Source organism: Pteropus vampyrus, unplaced genomic scaffold, assembly GCF_000151845.1.
Source record: "Pteropus vampyrus isolate Shadow unplaced genomic scaffold, Pvam_2.0 Scaffold9, whole genome shotgun sequence".
In the NCBI taxonomy this organism is placed as follows: domain Eukaryota; kingdom Metazoa; phylum Chordata; class Mammalia; order Chiroptera; family Pteropodidae; genus Pteropus; species Pteropus vampyrus.
In genome coordinates this window covers 1,853,022-1,866,472 of record NW_011888790.1, presented here as the reverse complement: position 1 = coordinate 1,866,472, position 13,451 = coordinate 1,853,022, and the positions used below count along the sequence as shown (strand labels likewise).

The 13,451-nt window shown below is 37.0% G+C and overlaps 1 pseudogene; it reads left to right on the top strand.

The window, feature by feature from the left end:
• Positions 1-9,630: 9,630 nt before the first annotated feature.
• On the top strand, positions 9,631-9,749 carry LOC111730162 (annotated as a pseudogene).
• The last annotated feature ends 3,702 nt before the right edge of the window (positions 9,750-13,451 follow it).

Below are 13,451 nucleotides of genomic sequence, written 5' to 3'. Positions count from 1 at the left end.
CTATTTCACAGGATTCCTCTGAGGATTAAATGAGTTAATATTTGTAAAGAGCTTAGAACAATGCATGGTACATGGTAAGCCCTAAATCAGGGTATGTCAAATAAATAAAAACACACTTAATTTCTTATCTGAAATATGGCATCCAAATCCAAATATATTCATCACGAATAAAAGGGGGTGGGGTGAGGAATTAATTCTTATTGTTTCCCACCAGCTGTGGTTCTCGTCCCACCTCTTCCTTTGGCCTCTACTCATGTTTGTTTTGTTCAGCTGGGATGACCACCAAGCAGGAGCTCTTCTCTATTGCACAGTGAGTGCTTGATAAATATTTATGCTAGAAATAATAATGATCTATATGGAAAGGAATCGCTCCATCATCTTGGAACCGTAGCCTCTGCCAAAAAGTAGATGACTTCAAGCAACTCGGCAATGCTCCATGGCAGATTAGGAGAGGAAGTGAAAAACTCAACTTGTTTGGGGATTTATGATGAGAAATAGCTCTGGTAACCGAAGTCTCTTGGATTCAACCCAGACTGGTAATCCCACTTGGATATATATTTGGGTGTTTTATCATAAATACAAAAAAAAAAAAAGTCTCTTTGCCTGAGATACTCAACGTGTATGTTGTTGAATAGAATTCTTCCTCACTCTCCACCCCATGGGTATAGTGAACAGATTGTGAAGAGAGAAACTGAAGTCATTAGGGTATACATCCAAACTACGGACACGGCTTTCTTCTTGTCTGGGAAATTTTTGTAACTACAAAATGTAACTTCTGCCAATGACTGGCATAACTCTCATTATAAAACAATTTGCCTTCTCTCATGCCATCCCTATACTGTTTACCCTCTATTCTATCTCTATTTGAATTCTTTCATTCTTCTAGGTCCTTGTAAAATATCCTTCCCTCTAAGAGAACTTCTCTGATCATCCCAGCTGGGCATACTCATGTCCTCTTCTGAAATCTTTGTGTCATTAACAAATTGTCTCCATATATAACGTCTGTGTGCTTACACGTTTATTTCCCCTATTAAGCTAATGTATTTGCATCCTCTGCATCTAACACTTGTTTTAAACATAGCAACTGTTGCTCAATGTCTCAGACTGTTAGCTGCCTACTCCAACATTCTTTTCCCTCTTTTTATTTAGAAACAGAGCTCTGCTTTTTAACTGGGCCTCTCTCTATATATATTTAAGCGTAGTCATTTGTCTAAGTGCCTGACCAATGAGATAAAAGCAGAAGCGTCATAAGGAACTTTCAGTAAGTCTTCACAAAAGGAAGAAATGCATGTTATTATTCTCCCCTCCCTCACTCTCTGCTTCTTGGAATGCAGATGTAATGGCTGGAGCTCTGGCAACCATATCAGACCATGGCATGACAGTTAAGTGCTGAGGTGGGAGTCTCAGCAAAGTCAGAAGTCTTGGTCTACAGAATCTCTTGGAGTCATCATTCCAGTCTAAAACTGCCAACTTCTAGGCCTTTTTTAACATGAGAAATATTTCTCTACCTTTCTAAGCCACCATTTTGTTGTCGTTTTTCCTGTCATATACAGCCGAACCTAATTTTAAAGAGTATATTCAACAATTATTTCTACCAATTTATATAACTATGTAATTATACACACTTTCTACTTAGTAATAATATATTTAGATTTTTAAATTTGTTTATTTTAATAAACTTCCTTTCTTAGAACAATTTTAGGTTCACAGCAAAATTAAGCAGAAAGAACAGAGTTCCCACAAAACTGTCCCCCTCCTATACACACACACACACCCAGCCTCCCCTACCATCATCAACATCTCAGACTCTGTTTTGTTAAAATTAAAGACGCAACATCGATACATTATTACCAACTAAAGTCCATAGTGTATATTATGATACACTCTTTGGGTGTACACTGGTTAAATTCTATGAGTTTTGACAGTGTATAATGAGATGTATCTATCATTATAGTATGATGCGGAATTGTTTCACTACCTTAAAAATCTCCTGTGTTTAACCTATTAATCTCACATTCCCTCTCTCAAAATCCCTGGCAACCACTGATCTTTTTATTCTCTCCATAATATTACCTTTTCCAGGATGTCATATGGTTGGAAGTATATGGTTTTTAGCCTTTTCAAATTGACTTCTTTCACTTAATAATATGCATTTAAGTTGCTCTATGTCTTTTCATGGCTTGATACCTCATTTATTTTTAGTATTGAATGATATTCCATTATATGAATAATACCAGTTTATTTATCTATTCTCCTACCGAAGGATATCTTGGTTGTTTCCAAGTTTGGGCAATTATAAATAGAGCTGTTATAAACATAACACATACAGGTTATGTGTAGACAAGTTTTCAACTCTTTGGAGTAAATACCAAAGAGCACAATTGCTGAAAGATAAGAGTATATTTGGTTTTGTAAGACATTGCTAAACTGTCTTCCAAAGTGATTGTACCATTTTGTATTTCCACCAGCAATGAATGAGAGTTCCCGGTATCTCATTGTTGTTTTAATTTGCACTGTCAGGAAAGGTTGCATTGTTATCGTCTCTACTTGGCAGCAGAGGAAACAGACCCAGAAAGCTTTCCAATTTGTCTATAATCTTCATAGGTAAGGAATGATAATTCATAGACTTCTCAGCCATCTAGCTAATGGAGGCTTTCTTGTCGAACTTCTAAGAGTTGCTCCCTCTGATGAGAGCCCAGAAGTATTTCACAGGATTCCTCTGAGGATTAAATGAGTTAATATTTGTAAAGAGCTTAGAACAATGCATGGTACATGGTAAGCCCTAAATCAGGGTATGTCAAATAAATAAAAACACACTTAATTTCTTATCTGAAATATGGCATCCAAATCCAAATATATTCATCACGAATAAAAGGGGGTGGGGTGAGGAATTAATTCTTATTGTTTCCCACCAGCTGTGGTTCTCGTCCCACCTCTTCCTTTGGCCTCTACTCATGTTTGTTTTGTTCAGCTGGGATGACCACCAAGCAGGAGCTCTTCTCTATTGCACAGTGAGTGCTTGATAAATATTTATGCTAGAAATAATAATGATCTATATGGAAAGGAATCGCTCCATCATCTTGGAACCGTAGCCTCTGCCAAAAAGTAGATGACTTCAAGCAACTCGGCAATGCTCCATGGCAGATTAGGAGAGGAAGTGAAAAACTCAACTTGTTTGGGGATTTATGATGAGAAATAGCTCTGGTAACCGAAGTCTCTTGGATTCAACCCAGACTGGTAATCCCACTTGGATATATATTTGGGTGTTTTATCATAAATACAAAAAAAAAAAAAGTCTCTTTGCCTGAGATACTCAACGTGTATGTTGTTGAATAGAATTCTTCCTCACTCTCCACCCCATGGGTATAGTGAACAGATTGTGAAGAGAGAAACTGAAGTCATTAGGGTATACATCCAAACTACGGACACGGCTTTCTTCTTGTCTGGGAAATTTTTGTAACTACAAAATGTAACTTCTGCCAATGACTGGCATAACTCTCATTATAAAACAATTTGCCTTCTCTCATGCCATCCCTATACTGTTTACCCTCTATTCTATCTCTATTTGAATTCTTTCATTCTTCTAGGTCCTTGTAAAATATCCTTCCCTCTAAGAGAACTTCTCTGATCATCCCAGCTGGGCATACTCATGTCCTCTTCTGAAATCTTTGTGTCATTAACAAATTGTCTCCATATATAACGTCTGTGTGCTTACACGTTTATTTCCCCTATTAAGCTAATGTATTTGCATCCTCTGCATCTAACACTTGTTTTAAACATAGCAACTGTTGCTCAATGTCTCAGACTGTTAGCTGCCTACTCCAACATTCTTTTCCCTCTTTTTATTTAGAAACAGAGCTCTGCTTTTTAACTGGGCCTCTCTCTATATATATTTAAGCGTAGTCATTTGTCTAAGTGCCTGACCAATGAGATAAAAGCAGAAGCGTCATAAGGAACTTTCAGTAAGTCTTCACAAAAGGAAGAAATGCATGTTATTATTCTCCCCTCCCTCACTCTCTGCTTCTTGGAATGCAGATGTAATGGCTGGAGCTCTGGCAACCATATCAGACCATGGCATGACAGTTAAGTGCTGAGGTGGGAGTCTCAGCAAAGTCAGAAGTCTTGGTCTACAGAATCTCTTGGAGTCATCATTCCAGTCTAAAACTGCCAACTTCTAGGCCTTTTTTAACATGAGAAATATTTCTCTACCTTTCTAAGCCACCATTTTGTTGTCGTTTTTCCTGTCATATACAGCCGAACCTAATTTTAAAGAGTATATTCAACAATTATTTCTACCAATTTATATAACTATGTAATTATACACACTTTCTACTTAGTAATAATATATTTAGATTTTTAAATTTGTTTATTTTAATAAACTTCCTTTCTTAGAACAATTTTAGGTTCACAGCAAAATTAAGCAGAAAGAACAGAGTTCCCACAAAACTGTCCCCCTCCTATACACACACACACACCCAGCCTCCCCTACCATCATCAACATCTCAGACTCTGTTTTGTTAAAATTAAAGACGCAACATCGATACATTATTACCAACTAAAGTCCATAGTGTATATTATGATACACTCTTTGGGTGTACACTGGTTAAATTCTATGAGTTTTGACAGTGTATAATGAGATGTATCTATCATTATGGTATCATGCGGAATTGTTTCACTACCTTAAAAATCTCCTGTGTTTAACCTATTAATCTCACATTCCCTCTCTCAAAATCCCTGGCAACCACTGATCTTTTTATTCTCTCCATAATATTACCTTTTCCAGGATGTCATATGGTTGGAAGTATATGGTTTTTAGCCTTTTCAAATTGACTTCTTTCACTTAATAATATGCCATTAAGGTTCCTCCATGTCTTTTCATGGCTTGATACCTCATTTATTTTTAGTATTGAATGATATTCCATTATATGAATAATACCAGTTTATTTATCTATTCTCCTACCGAAGGATATCTTGGTTGTTTCCAAGTTTGGGCAATTATAAATAGAGCTGTTATAAACATAACACATACAGGTTATGTGTAGACAAGTTTTCAACTCTTTGGAGTAAATACCAAAGAGCACAATTGCTGAAAGATAAGAGTATATTTGGTTTTGTAAGACATTGCTAAACTGTCTTCCAAAGTGATTGTACCATTTTGTATTTCCACCAGCAATGAATGAGAGTTCCCGGTATCTCATTGTTGTTTTAATTTGCACTGTCAGGAAAGGTTGCATTGTTATCGTCTCTACTTGGCAGCAGAGGAAACAGACCCAGAAAGCTTTCCAATTTGTCTATAATCTTCATAGGTAAGGAATGATAATTCATAGACTTCTCAGCCATCTAGCTAATGGAGGCTTTCTTGTCGAACTTCTAAGAGTTGCTCCCTCTGATGAGAGCCCAGAAGCTTTCTCAACACTCTGAGAGGCGGCCATGTCTTGCCATGCCTGTGAAATAGAGAAGAAAGGTGATGTTTAGTAATTCAATATCTGAAAGGAAAGAGCAGTCACACTGAACAGCACATACTGGGCGACGAGGAGCATGTCACGCTGGGCAGAACCTCTTGTGCTTATTTTCAAGCAAACCTCCCTTTCCCTGAACTGAGAAACAAAAGCAAAAAAGTCTTCAGACAAAACAATACGGACACAACCAACAAAACCAAAAACAAACAACACAAACCATACTGAGTCTCTCACATATGAAGCACCTGTAGAGTACCCAGTAAACCCTCACTGCTCTGCAAACAGCATTTTTTCTGGCAGGCTTTTATTTCTTCTTGCACATTTCAAGTAAGAATGCTAAATATTTGTCCTTCGAAAAAACTAGATTTTCTTTATATTACTTTTAGCACTAAAATCTGAATATCTTGGTTACTAATCATCTCTGATTTTGTGCTTTTAGCTCAGGATGGTAGTACTGTGAATCAACAATACAATTGATATAAATGAAAAAAATGTATATTTTTAAATTACGGCATATGTCTTTGTTCCCTGCTCATAGGTGATGAAAATCAAACTCTTTGAGAAGAGAAATCAAGACAAGAACTTCTGAAATGAACATATTTTTTTGAATGGATATGCTCCCATAGTGCAGAATTTCTCGCAGGCCTTTGAATTGTACCATTTTCAGTAACAATAGTTTGAGGTTTTTAGTTTAGCATATGCAAAGTGGAGGATATCTGGGAAGTCACTTAGTTACTAGAATGAAAGGATGTAAAATTTGGGCAGGGATAGTGGGGGTGGGGGAGAGTGGGGAGTGTTGGATTCCTTTGGAGATTAACTAAATTTCTGATTATTCGATAGAGCATGTCTTAACATTCCATATATACATTTTTGGCATTGCTCTGAGTCAATCAACCAGCTTTCCGTTTATTGCTTTACCATATTGAAGAAGTAAGTAACATCAGACAAAATAAAAAAGTAAAAGAAATTCTCTGAAGTCAAAGTAAGAAATAAAGAAAAGGTAGAATTGTGGGAAATAAGAAAGGAAGGTAAAAAATAGTGTGTGAAATATAGAGTCAAATCCTCCTTTTTTCTCATGTTGAATTATAACATCAGTGACTACTGCTTCCTCAGTAACAATTAAGCGGCCTTCAGCTCTGCCGACATTAGCCAATGAATTCTCAGATCAAGGTCAAGCAAGTCCTGGTTTTCTACTTTTTTCCAGAAGGACTATGCCAAACTACATCTGTGAATATAAGAGATTCGAGATAACTAGAGGCCATAGACCACAGGTTTCTTCAGAGTTCTGTGCTCCTTTGGAACACATAGCCATCTTTTTAGTGAATGTGTTTAACTAGAAGGCTTTGGGCTGTGCAATGGAATATCCATCTGCAAGTGGCTTCAACAAGAAATCAGGAAGTACATGGTCCCAGGGTTGAAACAGTGGCTCAATGATATCATCAAAATATAAAGATGTTTCTGGCTTTCTGTTTCGTCAAATCTATGATGATGCCTCTGATCCTCAGGCTTGTCTCATAGTCACAAAATGGCAGCCACAATTCCACGCATCGTATTTTTTTCACAACTACCTCAAAAAGAAAAAGGGGTAGCAGGAAAACAAAAATACAAAAACACTCTCCTCCCATATCTCTCTCCTTTTATCAAAAAGAAAAATATTTCCTTGAATTCTCCAAGGCAGAAACGGCCAGAACTGAGAAATGTAGCTAACTGTAGGTGCAAGATAAGGCTAGAAAACTGGGTTCCTATCTGGAATTTCAAGTTTTTATCACAGAAAGTAGACTATGCTAATGAAGATGGGGTAGAGGAATAGAGTTGTATAGACAACAGTGTTGGCCATTGCCATAAGTTCGAGAAGATTGCTGGATATCAAGAGGAAAAGTCCTGGCAAAAATGATATTTAGAGTTCTTACTGGGATGCAGGACTGTCACACAACCAAATAATTTGGACTTGAGGAAAAAGTCAACTAAGGTCTTACAATGAAAAAAGCCCACCATCTCTTATCTGATTGATTCTGTATTCTAGTCTTAGAGAAAAATCATAACACTGAGAGATCGACTGGTTAGAAGATGAAAGACTAACATTTTGTACCGTGAGGCTGGCTTTATCCTTGTTAATCATATCCCATACTTTTGTTTCTTAATTCTGCTAGTCTCAGATGGGATTCACTCTATAAAACTTAGCTTTCATTTATTCCCTGGGGCCCAAATGTTTTTCACTGAACCACTGGAGTTGAATATTTTCACAAAGTTTCCCATAGAGAGATGGAGGGCGAGAACCCACTCAACCCAATAAAAACTGCCATCTCCTCATCCAAGACCTCTAATACTCACCAAGCTCAGAATATTGTCACTCAGAAACACATTTTATTTTTCTGCTTAAGATGAAAGGGGTATTTTGAAATAGCCAGTAGTTCAAGATTGGGTTCATCCTTGTTCAAGAGTCTCAACAAATTAAGATGATCTTACCTTACCATGCAGAAACTCCCCAGTTCTTTTTATTTGCTTGAACAATGTGTTCGTTGAGAATTTTAAATTTTTCCCATGCTAGGAATGCAAATATTCTTAGCTCTCATAAAATAATCTTCTCTTAATAAAAGAAAAGAGAGATCACCCACAAAACAAAATACTTAGTCTGGGTTCAACTTGAAGAATTGAAAATATTTGTGTTATCTTGGTTTTCAATAGGAGTTGCCCTATGGGATCAAATCGCTATTTGTCAGGGCTAATATCCCCACCTCCTGTTTAGCCAGAATCAGATGTACCAGAGAAAAGGAAAAGGAAAATAAAGAGGGAAAGTCAAGCCTATTGCACCTGGCCCATTGTGTAATAACCCATGCTGGACTGCGAGATGGGAATTCCTTCTTGCCCCTCCCTTCACGTGTGATCATTTTACATCCTGGAACATGAGACTTCATTTCCTTGTATCTTTTTTTGTTCTAGTTCACATAGCTTTAAATGCTAGTCATGCTCATAAAATTATCTAATTCTTCCTCAAATTCGACTCTCCGCTGCCTCAGTAGCCCCCTGTGCTAGGAAGTGCCACAGGTTGACTATGATAGTTGAGTTAAATGGAAGTTGGTTGATTTGCATCTTTTTTTCTTCTGTTTATTTGTATTTTCTATTTCCTAGTTGCAATGAATGTGCCCTGCTTTTATTTAATCCCTTGGAACTCTATTGTTTAGGATATGTATTAGTTTCTTGCAGAATGAATGTTTGAGAAATACTGCCTAAACACTTAAGGCAAAGCATCTTCTTTTCCATAAGTAATTTCATTAGTCACTGCTCTGAACTCTTGTATATGCCTGGAGGTAGTTAGTATGCAATAGGGAAAGAGTACAATATTTGGAGTCATAAAATCTTGGTTTTAACTTAAGTCATAGGATAAAGTTCAGTTTCTTAAATCGTGGCACAAGGACACATATATTACTACTCATGAAGAATTCTAAGAGGATTAGGTAAAGCAATGAAACAAAGGGTCTTGGGGGAAAAGTAAAGCATTAGACAATTTTTAGAAATTATATTCTACTATATTTGATGCTTAGAATATGTTATCTTGAATTCTTCACTATATTCTACTATATTTGATGCTTAGAATATGTTATCTTGAATTCTTTACTATAATTTTGTGTTATTAGTTGGGGCAGGGTTATTGCAGGAACAAATATGACTTAAATCTCAATGCCTTTATATAATAACAGTCTTATCTTTTCCATTGACATTGTTTATTTCAGATGTTTCTGTTCAGATAATTCTCTTGGGTTGCTCCCCTAAGTAGAAACTCAGGGACCCAGGTCCTTTCCATCTTGTGGCTCTACCATATTGTGGTCTCAAGCTCAACCTGGCAGACAGCAGATAGCAGGACAGCAGGAGAAGTAGGAGATCATGGAGGAACAGACAAAACAATTCAGGGCCTGGAAGTGGCATACATCACTTCTCCCATTCTATTGGTCAAAACAAGTCATGTGACACCCTCCCCTTCAATGCAAGGGGCCTTGGAAATGTGATATTTCTGCATCCCAAGAGAAAATGAAATAGCTGCATAAATACATAACATTGTCTCAGGCACAAGGCCTGATTCCCAACGGGTCTATAAGCACCTCTATTTTTAACATTTCAGCCCTAGCTCCCAATAAATGTTAATGCTAATAATTAAGCAATTTAAGAAAGTTTAGTCTACAGCCATGCCACCATGAACAAGCCCCATTCCGTCTGATCTTGGAAACTAAGGAGGGTTGGGCCCGGTTAGTACTTGAATGGGAGATCATCTAGGAAGACCAGGTTTTGTAGGCATAAAAAATAAAAAATAAGGGATTGTAAGCTGACAAGGTCCTTGCAATCTGTGAAGTCAACCAAGGGTTGCCTCGCCTAAAAAAAAAAGTTTGTTTTTCTCTCTGAATTATTTACAGTAACCTCAATCAGTTAACAGTTGGGACAAAGAGCTTCCAAGTTACTGTACACAATTACAGAGAAAACACGGGGAAAATACTCTCATGGAAATGCAATCTGATGAGGGAGAGAGAATCCACATAAATATATCTAAACACCAACTAGAGACTCTGCTAAATATTCAAAACCAACTGTAGCTGTACAGAGGAAATATAAATCTGTAGAGAGTGAAAAAGGCAGTAAAGAAAGGGAATGACCTAGATGTCTGAATTAACTGGAGCCAGGAGGAGGTCATTGGGAAAGACTAAACTTTATACAGTATTTTTCAATAGCATATAATTTTCCTAATTATAAAAGGCACAAAGTTTAGAAAACACAGAAAATTACAAAATATTTTTTTAAATCTCCTATAATCTCAACATCCATACACCACTCTACATACATTATTTCTATGATGATGATTATAATTTACTTTTTATACAGATTCTTCCAATCTCTTTTCTAAACATACATTTTCCCACAATATATCCTATTCTTCTGTTTTGTGGTTCATTTTTAAAAAAACTAATCCATGTAAACTGAGTAATTCCCAATATTTAAACATGACTTTTAATTGGCTGCACATTCAACTATGGTTGGTCATAAATTGTTTTTAATTTTTCACTCTTACAAAAAAAAATGGTGTATTGAACATCTTTTTACATTCATCATTGTATACATCTCTGATTATTTTGCACTCCAAAAGTAATAAGTGAGGACTAGCATTGTTGAATTTTATGATATATTTACCTTGAATTAAGTTCCTTATATGCAGTATCTCATTTAATGCTCAGAACAAAGTTAGTATTGCCCATATTATTAGAGTCATATTCATTTTACAGGTGAAGAAACAATGATTTAGCTAGGTTTTAAAAAGCTATTGCTGGCCTCACATGGCAGAACTGGGATTTCAACCTGGAATGGCTGACTTCGAGTCTAAGCTCCATCCTCTGCAAGAGTACTCTGCCCCAAGGGTCCGCTTAAATTCTCACTAGTAGATTAACCTCCATGGAAAGCTAACAGAGTAATGGATATGGCTTGAGAAGAGGCATGTATAATCAGGAGGAATGGTTTATGTGATGGCTTAAGGAAGAGAGAGGGTAAAGTTTTATGAGGGATAATAACTTTTGCCAGGTCGAAGTAAAAAAAAATATGAGCTAGTATGTCCAGGGAGGTAAATTCATTTCGAAAGAGGGTCTCCAAGCCAGAGTTCAGGAGTCTTTAAAAATTATTTAAAGAGATAATGAGAGCGCGCCTGTCCAGTCATACAGAGGGGAGTGATGTCAAAACAATACTTGATAAAGATATACTTTGTTTCATTCTTTGATTTAGGAAACTGGCTTTCAGCTTGTGGAAAGAAATAGGATCCGAGTTTTAGAGGTCCTTTTGGAGACCTTTTGTCATAATTTTCTTCCACTTTGACATGTTCTCTGTGGGAATGCAACTTTCTTCACAGTAGCTGTAGAATTTGAAGGGAGCCTGAAAGGCATGACCTTGGATGCCTCTTCCATTTACAGGCTCCAAATACAGCCACTTCTCTTAGGGCATTCCAGATTACAGACGAAACCAGGAGCAGTGGCTGATGAGAGACAAGAATATTGACCAGGGAAATGTCAGAGCATAGTATAGCACAATGGTTACGAGCACAAGCTCTGTCCTTGGACTGCCTGGGTTCCAATATTGGCCACACCACTTAACTAGCCATATGACTTTGGGCAAATGACTTATCTTCTATGTGTCTCAGTTTTCTCAACTGTAAAATGGGGTGAATAATATCTACCTCATAGAGTCATTGTTGGGATGATGAGTAGCATAGTAATAAGTGCTAGCTATTATTATCTCCACAAGGTAAAGGGAGATATCTTGATAATATTTTACAGTTGAGCCTTTATCACCAGCCCGTGGAACACTGCAGGTCTTCAGTAGATGAGTATGGATCAAACTGGGAAGCCAATTCTTCCTAAGTCCAATAACTCTTGCCCCCTGAGGAACAAACACGTCTTGACTGAATATCCTAAACATGAATGTATACAATCACAAACGAACTATCTGCTAACACTTCCCTTTTCCCTTCTGAGTTTTCTGGCCAATGACACAGAGGCCCAAGGCCTCTCTATGAGCAACACAGAACTCTCGGACCCATGTCCCTTCCCCTCCCCTCTCCTGTGTGCTTACTTCCCTCCTCCTCTCGTTGTTCACTGCTCAGATACTCTCTGTGCACACACATGCACATGCAATTTTAACCTTTGTACTCCTTTTCTTCTTTTCCAGTTCTTGTCCTGTTGCCTTACGGATGGTGGAAGTTGAACGAGGCCAGGGGACTTTTTCTTTCTATTTCGTCCTCTAGTCATAAGTGATCAGATTGAATGAGACACCTAGAGAGCTAGTATCTCTAGAGTTTTCAAAGTACCTCAAAGCCTTCTACAGAAATTACTCAAAAGTTTCCATCTACTAGCTCAAAAATTTATAATGAAATTAGTCCTTTTAGATGTTAACATTTAAAATAATGTATAAATCGATCAATTGCTCTCGTGATAATTGATTAAGAATAGTAAACATAAAATGATAATCTAAAAATGCAAAATAGTTTGCTACACTATGGGTTAAATAGCACTTAAAGGGTAGTCTGGGAACTAACTCCTATGGGTGACATTGTTTCTATGGGAAAATGCACTCTGAATTCCAGACAACCCATTTACCCACTAACTTTTGGAATATGACTGTTTAGTAAGTTGGAGACTGACTAAAAATATCAAATATTTTTACATATTTTTTATCAATGCATTAAAAACACATTTTTTTGGTTTTATCTTAATAGCTTGAAGCAAATTCTAGACTCTTCCATAAGAGTTGCTTTCCTGACCTCTAAAGCACAATTAAAAGAGGGCTTGTGGATTGTCTGTAAAGAAAAGGCCTGGCTATTATAATTTGCTTAATGTATGAAAGATCAATTATTTTGAGACAGTAGACAAACAAAATCATTCATGTCGTTGGCAGGTTTGCACAAATGATTTCACAAGGGTAAATCACTTTCAGGTCACATAGGACAGATGTACGCAGTCTATGTGAGAAAGTTTGGGAAATGTTTTTTACTCTTTTTTTAAAGGCACACACTATATGTGGAATTAACTGGAATCTGGTTCTTCGTTTCTTTATTATCCACACAATACCGATAGGTCCTACTCCCAAGGTGGTGCGACATTGATATGTTATCAAATTTCTTTTCCTTTGACCATTATTTAAATGATATAATATTTTCCTTTGTCATCAAATGTTGGGTCCCCTTTGAGGTTTTTACACAGGAGAATGAGTTGAGGAAACACATTTATGGAGGGTGGTCTATTTGAAACTCATTTTAACTAAAAGAATTTTTGAATTGAGTGACTGAGCAAGTCACTCACCTCAGAGCCTCATTATTTTTACCTGCACAGTGAAGGGTTTGGTGATTATACTTGAAGCTCTTTTCCTGTCTCAAGTTTTGTTTCTTTGGTGGGTAATAACGAAAGGATGTGGGGATGTATCTTGTCCATCTTGTCAGTGGGGAGCAGTGAGCGACTACCAATATCA